This window comes from Cavia porcellus, unplaced genomic scaffold, assembly GCF_034190915.1.
Source record: "Cavia porcellus strain 051 isolate PalLab524CR breed Dunkin Hartley unplaced genomic scaffold, mCavPor4.1 scaffold_7, whole genome shotgun sequence".
NCBI classification, from domain to species: Eukaryota; Metazoa; Chordata; class Mammalia; order Rodentia; family Caviidae; genus Cavia; species Cavia porcellus.
This window is the reverse complement of record NW_026947490.1, coordinates 83,940,488-83,959,702: the sequence shown is the minus strand read 5'-3', so window position 1 is coordinate 83,959,702 and position 19,215 is coordinate 83,940,488. Positions and strand designations below refer to the sequence as shown.

Below are 19,215 nucleotides of genomic sequence, written 5' to 3'. Positions count from 1 at the left end.
AAGCTTATGGCCTTATTCCTGACAGCAGCCCCTACCTGTGCCAAGTTGTCCCAGCCTGAGCTTGACAAATAAACTTTGCTGTTCTCAAGGGATTGGTTCTTCCACAGGACATTCACCTGGTTATATTTGGGACCCAGCTTCAGGAGAGGGCACTAAACCTTTAAAGAAACCAAGGACAGCACTGAAAAGCCAAGAGTAAACTATGAATCCTGGCAGGTGAGGGTGACATCATAGAAGAGAGATGGGCCCAGGAGCCAATTATTGATAAAGGTGGATGAAGGTAGGAGGGCCAATCAGGTGGGCCAGGGGAGGAGCGTCTTCCCATCCCTCTTGTAGAAGTGCTCACTGGGAGTTCAGTGCTGAGCGCCTGGAGCTGAGCTCATGTCAAGTTTCTGTGACTTCTTACTGAGGACTGGAAAGGATCCTTGGAAATCCTCAAGCATAACAATGGTAACTTGATGGTATTGGAGCTGGGAATAGGATGGGATTTTGGCCAGTCTGGATGGTATTGGGCAGAACCCCTGTATACCCAGTGTGTCTTTGCACAGCCCCAGGCACAGCTGTGTTTAAGGAGTGCAGTTCTTTGGAGGCAAACATGAATTCTGGCCTCAAAATGAGAAAACACTATCAATTGAATTCCTTATGTGAGACTTCTACTCGCAGTGATGTTATGGCATGAACAGAACTCTTAATCTCATGGCACTGTGTGTTATGAGTTATGGAACCAAAATTAAAATGAGAAAGCTGCTTGACTTTGGGAATGTTTTGTACATGGACAGAGAGCCATGAGGGTACACCTGGCTCTATGGATTTAAAATAGATCTCCATCTTTGTTCCCTTTTCTTTTTTCTTTTATGTTTTATTATTATTGTTTGGATACAGAGTGTATCTCTGTAGTCTGGCCAGCCCATGAGATCCAGGATATCCTCTTCCATCTGTCTCCAGTGTGAGGATATTACAGACCAGTGTCACTGCACCCAGAAAAAGAAATACTTTGAGCTGAGGTTCTCCAACCCTTTTCTTCAGCCTGTGGGGTCTATAGGAAACAGGTTTGAGAGATAAACTGGATGTTTGTGTTTACATTTCTGTTACCCCAGGAGTTTAGTAATTAGTGCCTGCAAGTCACTCTGGTAGACTAGAATCTGCAATTTATTGTGAAGTTCAAAGTCCTAGGTCATGGTCTATTCTGATTTTAATTCTTATCCCAGCCACTACTTTTGCAACTTTATCTCAGGCCATTTTTTAGCGAGTGCCTTATTTATAAGGTAAGTAGATAAATACTTTTTTACAATTGAACTACTGAAGCAATGGTTTTCTTAAAGTTTAGAATGTTGTGAGGTATTTGGGGGATGGTGATGCATTAGTTCCTGAGTGGAAATTTTTTGCTGAGAACAACTTCCTGTAGGTGCTGCGTGCTAATCCCACACTGAGAAAAACAGCAAACTGGTGTCTACAGGGATGTAGAGATCTGATAAAATGAGAGTGGAAATGGAAGTAGGTTTCATAACTGAAAAAATTTGTTGCATTTGGGTTGTGCTTTAGTTTGACCTGAAATTTGAAGCAGTGAGTGGGGTGTGGTGGCACATGGCTTTAATCCTAGCACTCAGAAGGCTGATACAGGAGGATCCTTGCAAGTTTAAGACAAGCTTGGGGCATGAAGTGAGTTCCAGGACATGACATCCTGAATTACATCATGAGTCCTTTTCTCAAAAAGAAATTTGAACAATGACATGGACTGTTTTACCGAAGTAGAGGTATCTTCACATGGTCAGGATCTGCATGAGTATTAAAGAATAAGAAAAAAGTTTTAATAATATGTGCCAACATGATGGAAAGGAAATGAGAGAGCAGGGGCATGAGGAGGGAGGCCCAATCAGCAGCCAGCTTTGTAAAGGACTTCTGAGGTGAGCTTGACCTACTGTGACAGCACTGGAGGATTGTCTGCGTGGTAGGTCTGAGAGTAGGAAAAAGCTCACAGGCCTATAGAAAGGAGGGAAACTTAGTCATGGCTAAAAACTTTTTCTATATGTACTGATCAGCTCTCCTAATCATGTATGAGGTAAGATAGGTACTTAGAACCCTAGTATTGAAGGTTTTGAAATATGTTGGGCATCACAACTAAAATAACATGGGAAGGAGTTTCTTTTGGACACCAAAGATTTTAAGATACATTTGTTGTTTCTTCTTGTCCAGTGACTGACTTTAGAAACCTGGCCCTTATTAACATCCTGCAAAGTTTGAAAAAAAGATTTAATTAATAATTTTTTTTTTTTGGCATTTAGAGATGACGTCTTATTGCACATGGTCACAAGAAGAGGTGTGTCTTTGCCAGCACTTTGACTGCTGAGTTTGATATATGGGAATGAAATTGTCTACCCTCTATATGTCCAGCAGAAATTCATGTTCTTTTAAATTTAATAATGAGTTTTAGGCACAACCAAGGTTAAGAGAAGAAGTATTTACTGAGTGAAAGAATGCTTCTGTGAGAGAGACAGAAGGGGTCCCATGTGAGTTGCCAAAGACTCTGCATTTTCTAGGAATTTTTATAATGTAAAACAGTGAGATGAGGCAAGTCTAAAGGCTGATCAATAACTCACAAGACAGGCAGGCATGAGGTGGGAAAGAGCTATGGTCAAACAATCAGTTTTCCTCCTCAGGTAAAATTGACTATATCAGAGATAAACGGGGAATTGAATTACATAGCAAGCCAGCATTATTTATGGACCAGTCACTTTTTCTGTAGGTGGTTAGAATGGCAACTCCTGTCTTCTCAAGGTGATGCATCCCTAATCCCTAAGAATTATACTTAAGGGTGTGATTGTATTTCTTTGTCATCTATCTTGAGATCTGGTCCACAGCATGTGGTTTGTGTGTCTCTTCCAAAGTCACCAGATATCTGGTCCTCTGTGGGGGCCCTTCCAGAGCCTAGCGATTTCTGATGGATGTAATATTTCTAACTAGCTCAACTGCCCGTGAGGGGATGACAGAAATATTCTGCTTTGATGGTGATGGATATGCCTCTGCTTTGCTGGAGGGAATTGGGTCTTCTTCTTTAGTTCACACGGTCCTTAATGCTCAGAGCCTCATACATCATCCATTGTAATGCTACGGACTCAGGCATGCACTGCCATGCCTGGATCAGTGTTTTTTTTTTTTTTTTCATGTCACCCAATTTCACCAAGAATTCACTGCTGGGGTAAAATAAACAACACTGAGTCATGGTGATGCACAAATTTAATTCCACCCTCCTCAGAAAGTTAGGAGTGCTTAAAAATCAAGCCCACCCCGGATTACTGAACTTTTTCAATATGAGATGCATATTGAAAGTTTATGCCCATCTCAAATTATCTTTTATAAAGTCCATGGGGCCCTTGGCTAATGCGGAGAAAATGTTTCAGTGTAAACTTATATTGAATATTTAAGTTGACACATACTTTGTACTAGCGATACATGGCTCAATGTGAAGTTTATATGCTCATGTTGGAGGATACAGAGATGAGTCTCTGGTCTCTGGAAAAAGACACCATGGGTGAACAACAGTGATTCACAGTGTGCTGCATTCAGTGAGCTACATGTCATTTAGTGTTGTATTATGAATTTCTCTTTCTGTTATATCTGAAATACATATCCAAGCATTTGTATTCAGCAGGTTGAAAAACATCTAATGTTTAATGATAGTGTCTGCAATAACAGATTTGTTTTTTGTGCATATTCAATTCATTTTGTTGTCCCTTAGTTTTAGTTTGATCAAGTCATTTTCCTTATGAAACTCAAATATCTCTTTTGCGTTATTACTTCCAGTCTTCAAACTGTCTCCTGTAGAACAGGAGCCTCACTTACCCAGTTGTTTCCAGTTTAGATAGCTGTATTCACCTGTTTCTCTTGAGCAGCTCTATCAGGAGAGCAGTGAAATCCTGTTTGGAAATGTGAACACTACTCTGGGTATTTTGTGTCTATGTTTCCCTGGATTTTTTTATTATTGGTGTACTGATGTGGCCCCATATGGTCATACTGTTTGACCTATATACCCCAGACAAGAGGATAAAATGGAAATTTGAAATTAGTGGACCTGAGCTGAGAGGCTGATGTTAAGTTTATAGTTAGACTCTACAAGTGTTTCTGTAATATAACTTTTAATGTCATCTCTGTAACACAGCTTAAGGTTTTTAATTTCAATTGAGTGGTGTGATTTATCATCAGAAGGATTTGTATTTTCAGGAGTTTCATCTCTTTAAAGGGAGAGGAGTTTCCAAGGTATCTAGGACTTTATTAGAGTATGGACTACATGCATATTTGTGTGAGCATACAGAAATTGTTCAATAAGGTGACTAGAGCATGAAAATCACTAGATTCAATTCCTAGGACCTTCACTCAAGTAGAATGGGAGAGGTGAAACTGCCCAGGAAAAATAGGCAAAGCACATTGTGTATTTTGTGATTAATTATTCCACTTAAAATAAGATTTGAGCATTTTTTGATTTTTCATGATATGAATTACTGCTTTAAATCCATGAGGGTGACATAGTACTCTTAAGTAGGACAGGCTGCAGAATATTGGAATGATTGTGTCTAATATACAGATAATTTTGTGAATCTTTTCTTTCTGGAGAAGGGATTCCAGTGGTTATAGGGCTTTACTGATAAAATGTTTCTTTATCTCATGCAAAGATTTAAGAGGATCAGAAAATAATTACTATGTATGAAGAATATCTGTGAAGGGAATTCTTAGCAAAATAAAGATTATTTTTTTGTAGTGATTATTATGGTGTGTCTCATTATAGTATGAATGTCCCAGTCCATTTTTAATGCTCTGCACTTCTTTGTGAATTACTGATTTATAGCAAATGGCAAATGACTCCCTTTTCTGTGCTTGACAAAAACAAATATGACCTGGTTTGAATAATAAGGGAAAACAAGTCTCTTACTTTTTTGTGGATGGGCATAGGTATTTCATTGCCTTATGATATTGGCTTCAGGTTGCTCATTCTCTTAGAATCAAATCGTCAACCTACCAGTGGAGATTCTTCAGTAGTGAGAGAGAGCCTGAGAGGCAGGGTTCATGCACCAGATGTAATCTTGTGGGTCATGTTTCCTTGCAACATGAAGCCACACGCATACATGTCTTTCCTAATAACCTCAATGCCTTCAAACACTCAGATTGTGACAGTAGAATTCTAGGCATCAGGCATGCAGATTTGAGTATTTACTTTGAAAAAATTAGTAAGTCACAAGAGATTAGCATTCATCCCTTGAGATGGAAAGGTCTATTACAGAAAATTTACATGCTGAATCCTTATCTTCTCACAGGGCCAGAATTGAGGGTGGGACACTGCACACAGCCTTCTTTCTGCTCTCCAGCTAGGTTTAGTTTTCATAAGTCTTGAATCCATTGTAGTGACACTGTTGGATATTTTAACCAAGTCATAGGAAATGCCAGGGACATCTAACTATGACAAATAAAATGAGAGTTTAATATGAGGCCTCAAGCAGACAAATAGCATCCTCGACATTGAGTTTCATGGTAATGCTGTTGAATTCCAGAATCAATGAACACACCCTGAGAATTCTAAGTCCTTCTAGGATGTTTAAAAAATCATGAGAATTTTTTTTTAAAGTTTAACATCAATAAATTTTAAAGTACATATTACTATGGCTATGATGAAAATAATTACTAGGAGCCTTCCAGGCATGTGTAAACTACAGTCTTACATCTAGAATCATGCAATAAATGAATAAACTGTTGAATACATTAGGTTGTATACCTTATAATGATTAAAGTTGGATGTTATGATAGGAATTTAAATAACAGAGGGTGAAATAATACAATAAAGGACAACTTGCAAAGTGGCTGCCTCTTAAAAACACAAATTAATCTCTGAAGTAGGGCATTCACATGTACATGTAATTTGTTTAAAACAGGGAATCAAACTCACAATGCCACATTGCCTGGTAAGCAATGTGCTGCTCAGCTATATCCCTGATCTTGTATAACAATTTTTTCTCTGTGTGCAGAGAAAGAAGCACCATTTGCTCCTGTAATTATTATACTTCATTGATAGTGACTGTACATTGTTGAAAAGGACACGCTAAATGATGCACCTTGTGCTTTTTATATGTTTCATATGTGGTATTCATATTTTTAAAATTATGTCAGTATGAATTGCATGTGGTATAATGCTCATAATTTCAATCAATTGGTTTTTTTCTTTTTTTATTTAAGGAGAAAAAAATAGAAAAATGGTACAAGTAATACAAAATTTAAAAAATAAACAGTAATAAATCACTAGTTAATCGATTACATATTCTCTTCTTAAATAGTTGTTCAAGTTATAAAATTGAAGCATATAAAGTGGACTTTCAAACAGTGAGAGTGCAAACAGTTTTGTTCAGAGATCGAAAAAACCTCAGTAATATGGTTATTTATCTTATACACTTAAACATATATGCAGTTATAACCTTTAGAGCACTTTCTTTTCTTTTCTTTGACACATTTTGGGTATTATTACTCCCACAGTTCTTATTACTTTTTCTGAAGAGAATAAAACCAAATGCAATATATCAAAACAGAGTCAGTCAAATCAAAAGGATGGAAATAATAGGTAATGTAAAAACAAAATACAAGGTGATCAACAATGGTTAGCATACTGCCTGTTGCTATTTTAAGAAGAATTGCCAGTTACAATAAAATTGAATAAAACAGTAAAGAATAAAACCAAAGCATTGGAGACATTACAGGACTTTAAAAGGAGATAATAGTCAACCGGAATGGGCATCATAATGAAGCTTATTGTTTTCAGAGTTTTGCCTATACTTTTGAAACTGGTACTATCAAGCAAAGTGGAATACGGAAATATCAGTCAAAAGAAGATCGTGAGTGCAATACAGGATTTCAAATCAAGTTAATAGGAAATCAAAGTAGGTTACTATAATGTATCCTGCTATTTTTTTATTTATTTTTCCCTTAATTAAAAAGAAAAAATAAATAATTTTTTTAAAAAAGGGGATTGAAATAAAAAAGAGCATAACAACAGAAACAGCGCAGGTCAAAACATAACCTTTTAAGCAAAATAGTGTTTCACCACAAGATATGCTGACACAAAAAAAAGTTACCGTAGTGTCTCTTTCCTTGAAATCTTTGAGTATAACTTCGTATACTGTAGCACCAAACGTATCAAGACACTATAAATCCATTCAAGAGAATGACATTATTACCAGATATTTAGAACCAATTAACAGAAAAAGAACAATGGTTTCTGTATAATCTTCTTGTCTATAAAAGTTTTTACTTATATTATCATATATAATAAAATCCAATAAGATACAACCTTTCAAGACCAATTGAGACAGAAGAATACAAGTTTAATGGGACTTCAAAACAAGATGATACTGAATCAACACTAGCTCTGATGATGTCTTGTTTTCTGCAAAATAGCTGTTCCTACCATCCGATCTTCTCTGCCTCATTTCTGTTGAGCTCTTTTTCTGTCGTTTGTTGTCAGCTTGTCTTCTTCATTTTGCTTTCTGCTCCATTCATTGTTGCCTCTCGGCCACTATTTCTGAAATGTTGGTATTTTCCTTTTTTAGAATATCCTGCAGTATTGTCTGCAAAGTTGAATTGATGGTTGCAAATTGCCCTAGTTCCTCTTTATCCTGGAAGCACCTTATTTTTCCATCACCTTCTAGGGACAGTTGTTCAGGATATATCAATCTTGACTGCAGGTTATTATCTTTCAAAGCTTGAATTATTTCCCCCCATGCTCTTTGTGATTTGATGGTGTTTTCACAGAAGTCTGCTGAAATTCATATGGGTGTTCCCTTGTAAGTGATCTGTTTCTTGTCTCTGATGGCTTTTAATATTCTGTTCTTATATTGGATTTCTGGAATTTTGATTATTATATGCTTGGGTGTAGCTCTATTTGGGTTCTAGGTGGCTGGGTTCCTGCATGCCACATACATTTGAGTATCTTTACCATTTGCTAACTTAGGGAAATGCTCTTGGATTATTTCTGTGAATAGCTTTTGTAGTCCATTTGTTTGTGTCCCTACTTCTTCTTTTATGTTCTTAATTCTTAAGTTATAGATCCTCTAATCATCTAGCCTTTGTATTGTTGCTGTTCGTATTTTGTTATTTTTAAGAAGTTTTTCATTTCATGCTCCCATATTACAAATCTGTCCTCCAGTTCAGATAATCTATCCTTAGTTTCTTTCAAGCTGTTATGCCAGTTTTTGATACAGTTTTTTGTTTCCTGGTAATCACTTTGAACCTGCTTCACATATTCTGTTTTCTCTATTTTCTCTATCAAACAATTCTCCCCTCTTTTTCTGTTCTTCCATTCCAATATCTGTTCTTCCATTTTTTTCTTGGGTGGTGTTTAGCATTTTTCCTAACTATTTTACTTATATCTTGCTTCAAGTTATTAATAATTTCATTCCTAAACTTGTCTATAAGGCTCCAGAGATAGCGCTTTGTGTCTATTGGTGCCATGTCTGATATTGCATGTTTCTCAGGATTGGGTGCAGAGGACCCTTTCTTGTCGCTCCCTCTTCCCATATTTTTTGTTCCTTTTATACAAGCAAATATAGAATGCCCAGTTTCTTTCTTTGTTGGTTACAGTTGGGCTGGTGATTTAACTCAGTGGCATAAGCACCTGCCTTGTAAGCAGGCGATCGTGAGTTCGATCCCAGGTACCGATAAAAAAATTTTTTTTTGTTTGAATTGCGCCAGCTAGATGTTCCTGCCCACTGCACTGTACTAGGGAGATAGAGACCTTGGGAGCCTATGCTGGGCCCTCCCCTCCAGATCAACCTACTGAAGGCTTCACTGCTAGGGTGCACCTCCCAGCACTGGGACCTGGTTTGGGCTAGCCTACCGGGTCTTAGTCAGCAGCGTCACACAGACCAGGCACTCCCCAACAATCTCGCTTCAGAGGGGAATATGTGACTGAAGTCACTGGCAACAACCTGTTCTGGCTAGTCTGCCTGGTCCCAGTATGCCCTTTGGTGAAGCCTCCTACTCTGTGGAAGGGTCCCTGTTCCTCTCACTCACCGCAGGTCAATGCAAGGCCCCCAGCCAGTCCTGCTCTCAACTCCGTTCATCGCTTTCCACTCTCAGAGCATTTGTGGCTCTCTCCTTGCTGTGCAATTGGGACACAGCAGCAGCTTCAGGAAATGCAAATCCAGCTTCCATGCTGAGACCTTATCTGTTCCTGTTATATCACTAGGATTGTGTTTCCAGTTGGTTTCTGTTAGTTTAGTTTGTTCCTGGGTTGGCAAAGTGTATCTTCCCTTGATTAGGATTTCTTGCCCGGCACCATTCCTGGATTTTAAGTGCGGTTTCTCAGAGAGCCTCTGAAGCTGCTGCTCTCTATCCACCATGTTCTCCTGGGGTTCCAACATTTTTTCTTGGTGAGTACATTCAAGTTTCTTCTGGGATTTAGCTCAGCAGCATAAGTGCCTTCCTGGCAAGCACAGGGTTGTGAGTTCAATCCAGTTTTTGGAGGTTTCAGTCCACACTCAGTTGGCTCCAAGGCAAGCGGGCAAGGCTGGGCTGCGGTTCATGGTGGCTGCAAGCCAAATCAGTTGTTGATACCTGATACATATTTACATGGCACATATCTCTATTCCAATGCAGAGATATTGTCTGTGGTATATTATCCTATAAATTCTATTAAATTTTTGTTGAAACTTTCATTTTTTCACCATGTAGACTCTTATTTGAAAGTGAATATATTTGTGTGCATTCCAACTTACTCTGGCAATTTTTTCATCTTGTGTCTTGTCTGTGTCCACTGACATCAATGTCTGATTTTTTCCCCAGATATTTATGTATTTAGTTACATTAATTACTAAGTAATGCCTCTAATATTTTTAAGTTTCTTCTCTATTGTTCTTTGGAATCTGCTCAAATATAGAGCAATGAATATCCTATTTCCTGTGGGGTGATTAACATTTTTATATTACAGCAATTTGCTCTAGTTCTCTTTGGAAACTTAGCTTCCTGCGGCTCAGGGATGGGCCTGTTATGTGCTCTGCTGTCCCTTGTCTCAGATTTCCAAAAGACTGCCATGCAGAGTGATGACATGCACTCAGTTCACAGCTGCTCTGTTGAGCTTCCCTCTGCACTGTGTTCTCTAATGTTCTACAATGGAAGTCTATGTTCTTTTCCAGTACCTGCATTCACTGTTTTTAATATGTTTTGAGACATCAATTTTGAGGAACTGAAATAATTCTAAATGTGCATTCATTGACATGGATTGTGAAATCCTTAATTATTTAAGCTTTTTATTGAAACATTATTTAAAATTTGTGTTTTGATGTCTCATTCTAAGGATATTCTTCATTTTTTCTACTTTTCATTTATAATTTTATTCCAGTATTGTGTAAGAGCCTGCTTTGCATGACTTCCACTCCACTGACTATGTTACATTCTGTATTGCTGTGTTGAACCTGGTTTACACGTGTGGATACTTATTGCCTTGCGGTGAGAATATTGTGGTATGTTTTTCTGTGATAAACCATTCAATAGAATCCATCTGATATATTGCTTTGAATTATTATCTTGTTGAATTTATGTGTGACCTTAAAGATTGCTCTGTCTTCTTGAGCTGTCAGTCACTGATGAAGATGTTTTGAACTCTTAAATATATACTTGTAAATGATTGATTTTTCTCTTTCAATTCTGTTTCTGTTTATGCAGTTGATTGCTCTTTATATGGTACATGTATTAAGGAATGATATTTATAACTGCTGATTGTACATGTGGAATATAATCAAGCTAATGTAGCTTGAGTATGTTTTGTTGAATCAATGGCACTGAGGTATGTCTTTTTGCATAGCTTAATATTTAACCTATCATATCAGTGTGCACATAATAAACACTGCTCTCCGGATCATGAGAGTATTTGCGGATTACCTAGTTGTCTAGCTATTAATCAGCTCTGACACCTGTTATCTCAGTCCCTTTTAATCTGACCTGTTCTCCTGATAATTTGTCCTCTCCTGATAGGGTGACCTGTTCTCCTTTTGGTGAACCTCAAATTTCACAACTGTTAGTTCTGAATTTGTTACACTGATATTTGTAACTGTAGTTTGTTTATTACTATCTAATATGTAAACTGTCTAAACATTTCATATCTCAAGACAGATAAACAGATACAAATCAATTAGTACCTGTATTGCAATTTATTGTTTTAAACATTTAAAGAAAATCTTGTTCTCAAAGATTTTGTGTATAGATTTAATGAAAATAGTGAAAGAGTCACAGGTGTATTCAGAAAGTTTCACCACTGTGTCTTAAGCAAGAAATGAAGGTAACCATGTGAAAAATACCTTCAGATCAGAAAGTATTATTGCATGATTGATGACAATTCTTTGGAAATATTCCAAAGTGTACAATGTGTTCTTTTATGGAAATGATTCTTTTAAATTATTCCCTTAAATTTTTTAGAAACTACAATTCAAATTGCATGACAATTCTTTGGAAATATTAAAAAGTGTATATTGTGTTCTTTTATGGAGATGATTCTTTTAACTTATTCCCTTTAAGTTTTAGAAACTAGAATATAAATTGCAGATAGATATATATTGTGAGGTTTTGTGGTATTTCTCAATTCAATCATTTCTCACTGTCATTCACAAGGGCTGATATGTGAATCAATGCCAAAGTGCATTCTCATTTATTCTCTTTTTTTATTTAAAGAAAAGGAAACAAAAAAATACATGGAGATAAAAAAGGGGGTAGAAATAATACAAAATTACAGAAAAACAAACGGTAAGAAATTGCTGGTTGATAAGTTACATATTGTCATCTTAGAAATAGCTGCTCAGGTTACAGAATTAAAGTATTTAGAATGACATTCAAAAAGTGACACTACAAACAGTTCTGCTCAATGATCAAACAAATGCTCAGTAATATGGTTATCAGTCCTACACATTTGTTTTACAACTCAAAAAGGGTAAGATTAAACATATCAAAACAGAACAAAACAGTTTAAAAAAACCTTTAAAGAAATACAGATTTCAAAGCAAGTCCACTGGTGATCTTTGCTGTCTATTTAACTGTCTCTAGTTTCTTACAAATAGTTGTCCCCATCTTCACCCACTTTATATACTTACTGCATATTATAGAACTAATCAAATCATTACAGGATGATGAAGGCTTTCTAGGTCTTCAAGATCTAACATTAGGGAAGACAATAATAACCACCATCGCATCTCTCATTCTCTTTGTGATAGTTGTCCCCATCTCTACATATGCTGAAATTGAACTCAAGAAACCAGTCCAATGTCATTCTAATCAGCGAACAATAGTATTTGTAGAATTTATATCATAATGCTACAAGATTAGCCTCGGGTTTCTTAGCATCTCTTCCTCAGAGTATCTGTCCCTTACATCTTGCATTATATAATCTGTTCCCATAAATAATTTAAAAATTCATGTGTGAATTTCTACATATATATCTATCTATCCTCTCTGTATTATAGGGAAAACCAAGTCGTAGCAAGATAGAAAAACAATTTCCTAGAAAAAGCATGCAATGGATAAGACATATAAGACCACAATATAAATGATCTTCCATAGTTACTATGTTTTCTCTTGTTATTTTCAATAGAATTGTCCACAACACCGGCTTATTATAGTTAAACATAGTATTACCTATTTTTATAAAAACTTAACTTTGAAAGCATTGTAGGATTTGAGGGCTGCTAATAGTTAATACCAGTATGGATATCCTTTACATCTTGTCATCTTCAGAGTAGTTGCCTCAACTTTTAGGATTGATACTAACAAGCATACCAAATTCAAATAAAATCAGCCAAGGCAAACCCGTGGTCTTATGAATTGGATTCAATTAAGATCAGTCATAGTAAGACAATGTAAGTAATACAGGATTTCAATTTAAGTTAATAGGAAAATAAGGATAGTTACCATAGTATAACCTGCTATTTTTAGGTCAGGATGTCTGTGCCATCAAATCTGACATGAGTGGACAGACCAGAACAAATTAAATTCAAACTAAATATGGCGATAAAACTACTGTGTCTTTTAAATCCTTATACACCATTAACAATGACCTCTGCCTTTTTAAAATAGTGTTTCAGAGCTGTCTATCTTAAAGGCTATAGCTTAAAGTCTCTGACTCATGTCTGCTACTCCACTTTTCTGCTATAATTTGTCCACTTTATTCCCTCATTCCACTGTCTGCCCCATTCATTGAGGCCTCTCTGCCACTGTTGCTGGAATCCTGGTATCCCTTCCTCTCTTTCTCTGGAATGTCCTTTAGCACTCTCTGTAGGGTTGGATTGGTGGCCACGAACTCCCACAGTTCCTCCTTGTCTTGGAAGCATCTTATTTCTCCATTAATTTTGAGAGAGAATTTTGATGGGTACATGAGCTTTCGTTGCATATTATTTTCTTTCAAGACTTGGAATATTTCTCCCCACTCCCTTCTTGACTTAAGACTTTGTGTGGATAAGTCTGCTGTTATTTTGATAATTTTCCCGTTGTAGGTAATCTGCATCTTTTCTCTGGCTGCTTTTAATATTCTGTTCTTTTGGTGAATTTCTGGAATCTTGATTATTATATGTCTAGGCATAGATCTGTTTTTGTTGTAGGTAGGTGGCGTTCTATATGCCTCTTTTATCTGAATATCATTTCTGTTTGCTCTACATGGGAAATTTTGCTTTAATATATCTGTGGATATTCTTTGTATTTCATTTTTGGTTGCTCCTGCTTCCTCACTCACATTCTTTATTCTTAAGTTATGTATCTTTTTGTCATCTTCTAGCCTTTGAATTGTTTCTTTCTGGTTCCTTGTTATATTTTCTTTCACGATCAAATGTCATAAATCTGTCTTCAAGATTCAGAAGGCTGGCTTTAGTTTCTGTCAGGATATTTTGCTGGTGTTCAATGGAGTTTTTAGTTTCCTGGTATTCTCTTTGGATCTGTTTCATGTATTCTAAGTTATGTTTAAATTCTTCTTCAGAAGTTTCTCTTTCTTTTCTGATTTCCTCCGTTATTCCATCTGTGTTCTCTTGGGCGGGGCTTGTCATTTCTTTAATTAGTCTCTTTATATCTTGCCTCACTTGGATCAGGAGTACAGCTTTAAAATCATCTATGAGTTCATAAAGGTATTTTTTAATTTCGGCTGATGCTGTGTGGAGTATTGGATGGTTACTGTGCTTGTTCTCTTCAGTGTTTACTTCTCCTGGGTTTATTTTCTCATGTTGGGCAGCTGGAGATTTTTTTTTTTATCTCTTATCATGTTTCTGGTTTCTTTCAGGCTGGAGTGTCCTTGGGGTCCCTGGCCCTCTCTGTATTGCTTAGGGCCTTTCAGAAATGTGCTGGCTTGAGTTTTTGCTGTCCTCCCCAATTTGCTGTTATTTGGGGTAGGATGGGATGCAGGGGTGGTACAGGCTAGGCTCCAGCCTCTGTGCCAGTCAATCCGTAAATTAGGCTGTACTTTCTGGATGTCACTGAGTTGTGACTATTTTGTATCTGCTTATTGGGCCCCAAGTAGAGGCTTAGATTAGCCCCAGTAGCTTCTGCCAGTTCTCCCTGTACCAGAAGCAGCTGACTAATGTCACTATGACACAGGTTTCTGCCCAAATCCCAGCTGTTCTCTTCCAGACCTCTCTGTGACAGGAGCACCAGGAGAGCAGGTCTGCCCAAATCCAAGATGTCTACCACTAGTTCTCTGTATGACACTGAAGCCAGCACGGCATCAGGCTCTGCCCAATTTCAATATGTCTTCCACCAGACCTCCCTACAGGGGACTCGGTTATGGCACCGAGCTGTAGGTTCTGCCCAACTCTAAGATGTCTGCTGCCAGACTCTCGGTGTTATTGATGTCCCCGTGGTGGCGGACACTGCCCAGTTCCAAGATGTTCTCTGGCCAACCCCAGCAGCTGCAGGGTCCCCAGTACTCACCAGGGTTCAGTGCAGGTCCTCCTCTCGGGTCCACCACACACCATGCCACCCACCCTCCCCGCGCTCCCGGCACAGTGAGGAATGGTCAGAAAACTGCACAGCATTCAGCTCCACAGCTCCAGAGCCTTTTACAATCTCCTCTGGTGCAGAGGGGCAGTCCTGGCTGCTTCTCGGTTTCCCAGGTCTCAGTTTCCACCAGTGACCAAAAGCCAACACAGCTTTTCCTGTTGGGTTCATGGGTCAGTTCGCTGATTTAAAGGCGTGGGATTTGCAGCCTCCCATTATCAGCCTTCACAGTCTCAGCACGACATTAAATCCTCCAGGTGTGCTGTCTTGGTTAATCAGAATTGTTACCCATTTGTCTGGCCCTCTCCATGTTGTGATATTCTAGCTTCTAATATGATTTCTCCAGAGAGACTCTCCACCCGATCCCCTAGCAAGCCGCCATTTTCTCAGCCCCCCTCATTTATTCTCTTGTCACAGTTTCTGAGTCTGTAATTTCACTTGAAAAGAATCACGTGTATTTCAAGGAATCATAGAACAAAATATTTTGTAGACATTAGAAAGAATTCACTTGTGTGTAGATTTTCATAAACTCCATAGAAAAGGAGTTTGTGGAATTTAAGAATAAATCTAAATATGTTTTCTTCCACAGTTCAATATTGTTTGGTTATTTTCACAAATGTGAGTTAGATTTTCTTTTCTATTCATTATTTCTGCTGGGTCACATAAATTTTGTTTACTTTTAGATTTGTGCTCATTGATCATAACTCTATGTAAAATCTTTGTATTCTGTTCCCAATAAATGTTTTCTTGTTTAATTCCAATTTTCATAGATTTCAAATTCTTCTAATTTTCATGGCTGCTTGATTTTCTTCAGAAGAGTTTTGCACTGAGTGTTTTTCAGTATAAATTGCACAGTAATTCATGTTTCTCTTTCCCATTTCAATAATTCACCAATGCACATAGGCAACAATAGTGTGCAGGCCAGATTTCTAGGGACATACCTGTTTCTTTCTGAATGTAAATGAAACATATTACACTTTCTTGCCTAGAAGCACAATGCCAGCTGAATTGGGACATAATATTCTACTTCCATGTGGATGAATTGAAGGTTGTTTTCCTTTCCTGAGATCCATTTGTCCACTGATATGAATGTTGAATGTCAAATGTTTTCCTGTTTATTATGCAAAATGTTTGCTTGCACACAAATATTCAATGTTTGTAGGCTTTTTTTCTCTAACTTACGTCTACAGTTGTTGAAACTAATCAAAGGTGCACTTGAATTCTCTTTTTGGTACTGGAAAGTATACTCAGGCCCTTGCAAATGTCAGACAGGTGCTTTTACCATTGAGATATATCCTGGGTGCAAAGTTGTGATTTGTCAATGACTGTGAATTAATTTTAATATTCATTTGGTATGGGGGTTTGATGAATGGCCTCACTTTGTAGTCTGAACTGTCCTTATTACATATCCCAGGCTGGACACTATATGCATGGCAAACATGAAATTAATGGTACCCCTCTTACATCACAATTTCAAGTTCTAAGAGTACAAGCATATACTACTCCTCTGTACTGAACTCTTCCTTTTTTATTTAGTGACCAGTTACTTTGCTATTCCTCAATTTTCACTCCATTTCAAGCATTTCATATATGTTTTTTTCCCACATTATCTTCCGTTGCACCCTAGTGGAATTTCCAGTATATAAGTACAAGGAGATAATTTAGTATCCCTGAGCTATAGATTTATAACTATATTTCCCTTATTTCCTTGTCTATAGAATGGTGAAATACAACTTTTCTGTCATTAAATTTTAATCATTCAGAAATCTCTTTTCATATTCAACTAAATATTTATCTGTAAATCTAGATTCAAAACCACAATGCTATTGATAAGAAAGACAAACTCAGTGTTATGAATAACCAATATTTTGCGAATGGTGGTTTGCATGCTCACTCTTTGAGCTCTGCTTTAAAGTAAGTGAAAAACTACACTATTGGTGGCCCTGCAGGATAAGCCATGCTACAGTTCTGTGATTGCTTTGGCAGTGTGTCATAGTCTAGCATCAGTGTTACTGGGTGCCTATATTTGAATGTACTTGAGTTTTGATGACCATGAAATGCAGTTAATACTTGAAGGAATGAATTTCAGCTAGATTATTTATGACATGAACTGAGATATATCAGGTCGTGTGTGACTGAACTTCAGGACCCTTGTCATTATTTAGGAGACAGTGACCATTGAGGATGTAGCTGTGAAATTCACCCCAGCAGAGTGGGACTTGCTGACTCCATCCCAAAAGAAGCTCTACAGAAGAGTGATGTGGGAAACATATATGAATATTATTGCAACAAGTAAGGATGACATGTTTATTTATACTAACAACATTAATTATTGCTCATTGATACAGTTTAATATATTTGATAATAATAACATTTGCTTGAGTATCTCAAGTCTGATTATACTATACTATGTGTGTAAATCAAATCAGTGATATTTTAATGCACAGTTATAGTAATTGTATTTTATTTCTATGTCCATATTACAGGAAGAATATGGAATAATCAGCAAATTAAGGAAGAGGACAAAAATTGTTCAAGTAATATAAGGTGACTGAAACATAAGAGAATGGGACATTACTTAATTGTCAGTGTGTGACATAAATATTACAACAAATAACTTGAAGAAATGAAATCATGTTATACTTTATTTAACTTCAGAAAAATACCAAGAGATATACTTGATTTTATTTTGTATTATCTGGGAATCCATAGAAACATACTGAAATATAAAAATCAGAGGTAATTCTAATGCTATGTAGTAAATAACACTATCTAATGTCTCAGTTTAAAAATTGCCTTCATGATCAACAACATATAAATGTATGATAATAAATTTAAATATTGTATTCTGATATGTAGGAAATGAACAGATTGTGAAAGTTGATAAAATCCCATCTTCAAAATACCATTTATGTATACATGTGAATACTGAGATTTTCATGATCTAGAATTATTTTTACATAGCATTAGCATTCAAAATGAAAATGAATTCTACTGTTACAATAAGTATTCTGAAAATATCCTATAGAATATTGAGCTGTTCATGTTTAAAATTCCTCATACATTGTTGATGGACACATAAAATATAAACATGGTAATAAATATTCAGTGGTCTGAAAATTAAAACAACATATTTCATATTGTTTCACATGTACATCCACAATGATATCCTTTTTTAAACCTTGTGAGCCATGATTTTATGCTGTAGTTCTGGTTGACTTTGAACTTACTGTGAAGCCCTTAATGGCCTGAACCTCAGACAAATCCTCCTGCGTCAACCTCCTGACCGTTGAGTGGGTTGTACTGTGTCATTATGTGTAATGATTCTCTCAGTATATTGTCAAATACATTAAAATAATCAAATGTTAGTGATGTATGGGTGTGTTGTTTGTTAAAGCACATGAAAGGGCATTTACAATATCCAATACAAGAATCAACTCACAGTAGCTAAGCATTGAGAAGAGCCCAGATGCCCATCACTGGATGCCAAGGTAAAGAAAACATGAAGTTAGCTCATCATGGTGGTGCATTCCTGTAATCCAAGCAGCTGGGGAAGCTGAATCAGCAGTATGATAACTTGAAGTTCAGCTTGGGCAAGTTGATGGCCAATAAAAATCTCTCTCAAAACAAATAATAGATCAGCAAATGTAGTTCATTCTATGACCTGTGTTTTACTCCATGTTGAAAAAAAAAGCTATAAAGGGAACCATGATATCATTTCCCAAGAAACAAGAAGTATTGGACCTTAAGTGAAGTAATTCAGACATAGAAATGGAAATATCACAGGTTTCTTTCTCTCTCTCTCTCTCTCTCTCTCTCTCTCTCTCGTGGTACAGAGAAATGAACTCACAATCTCATGCTTGCCAGGCAGGTCCTTAGGCTGCTGAGCTAAATCGCTGGCCACAACTCAGGTTTTTTCTTAAATGAGAAATTAAAACCTTATTTGAGAAGTGAAAGTAAAGAGAGATAATATATTACCAGAAATCCTTATGTTATGTAGATGAGAAAGATGATCAGGATAAATAGACAAAGGGGAGATTAAGACACGAAGAGCTAAAAAAAATGATAAATGTTTGCTATTCATTTGTACCAGTCTCCTAAAATGATATTAAGTATTAGAATCACATAACAATTTAAAATTGCCTAAATGGAGCAGGGGATTTATCTCAGGGGCATAAGTGTCTGCCTTGCAAGCATGCAGTTGTGAGTTCAATCCCTGGT

At 36.9% G+C, this 19,215-nt stretch overlaps 1 long non-coding RNA gene across 1 annotated transcript; it reads left to right on the top strand.

Moving 5' to 3' along the window:
• The first annotated feature begins 315 nt into the window (after positions 1–315).
• LOC134476750 (uncharacterized) lies at positions 316–18,296 on the top strand. The gene is made up of 3 exons (XR_010048555.1): positions 316–450; positions 17,160–17,286; positions 17,481–18,296. It is a non-coding gene; the product is annotated as an uncharacterized LOC134476750 (long non-coding RNA).
• Positions 18,297–19,215: the final 919 nt, after the last annotated feature.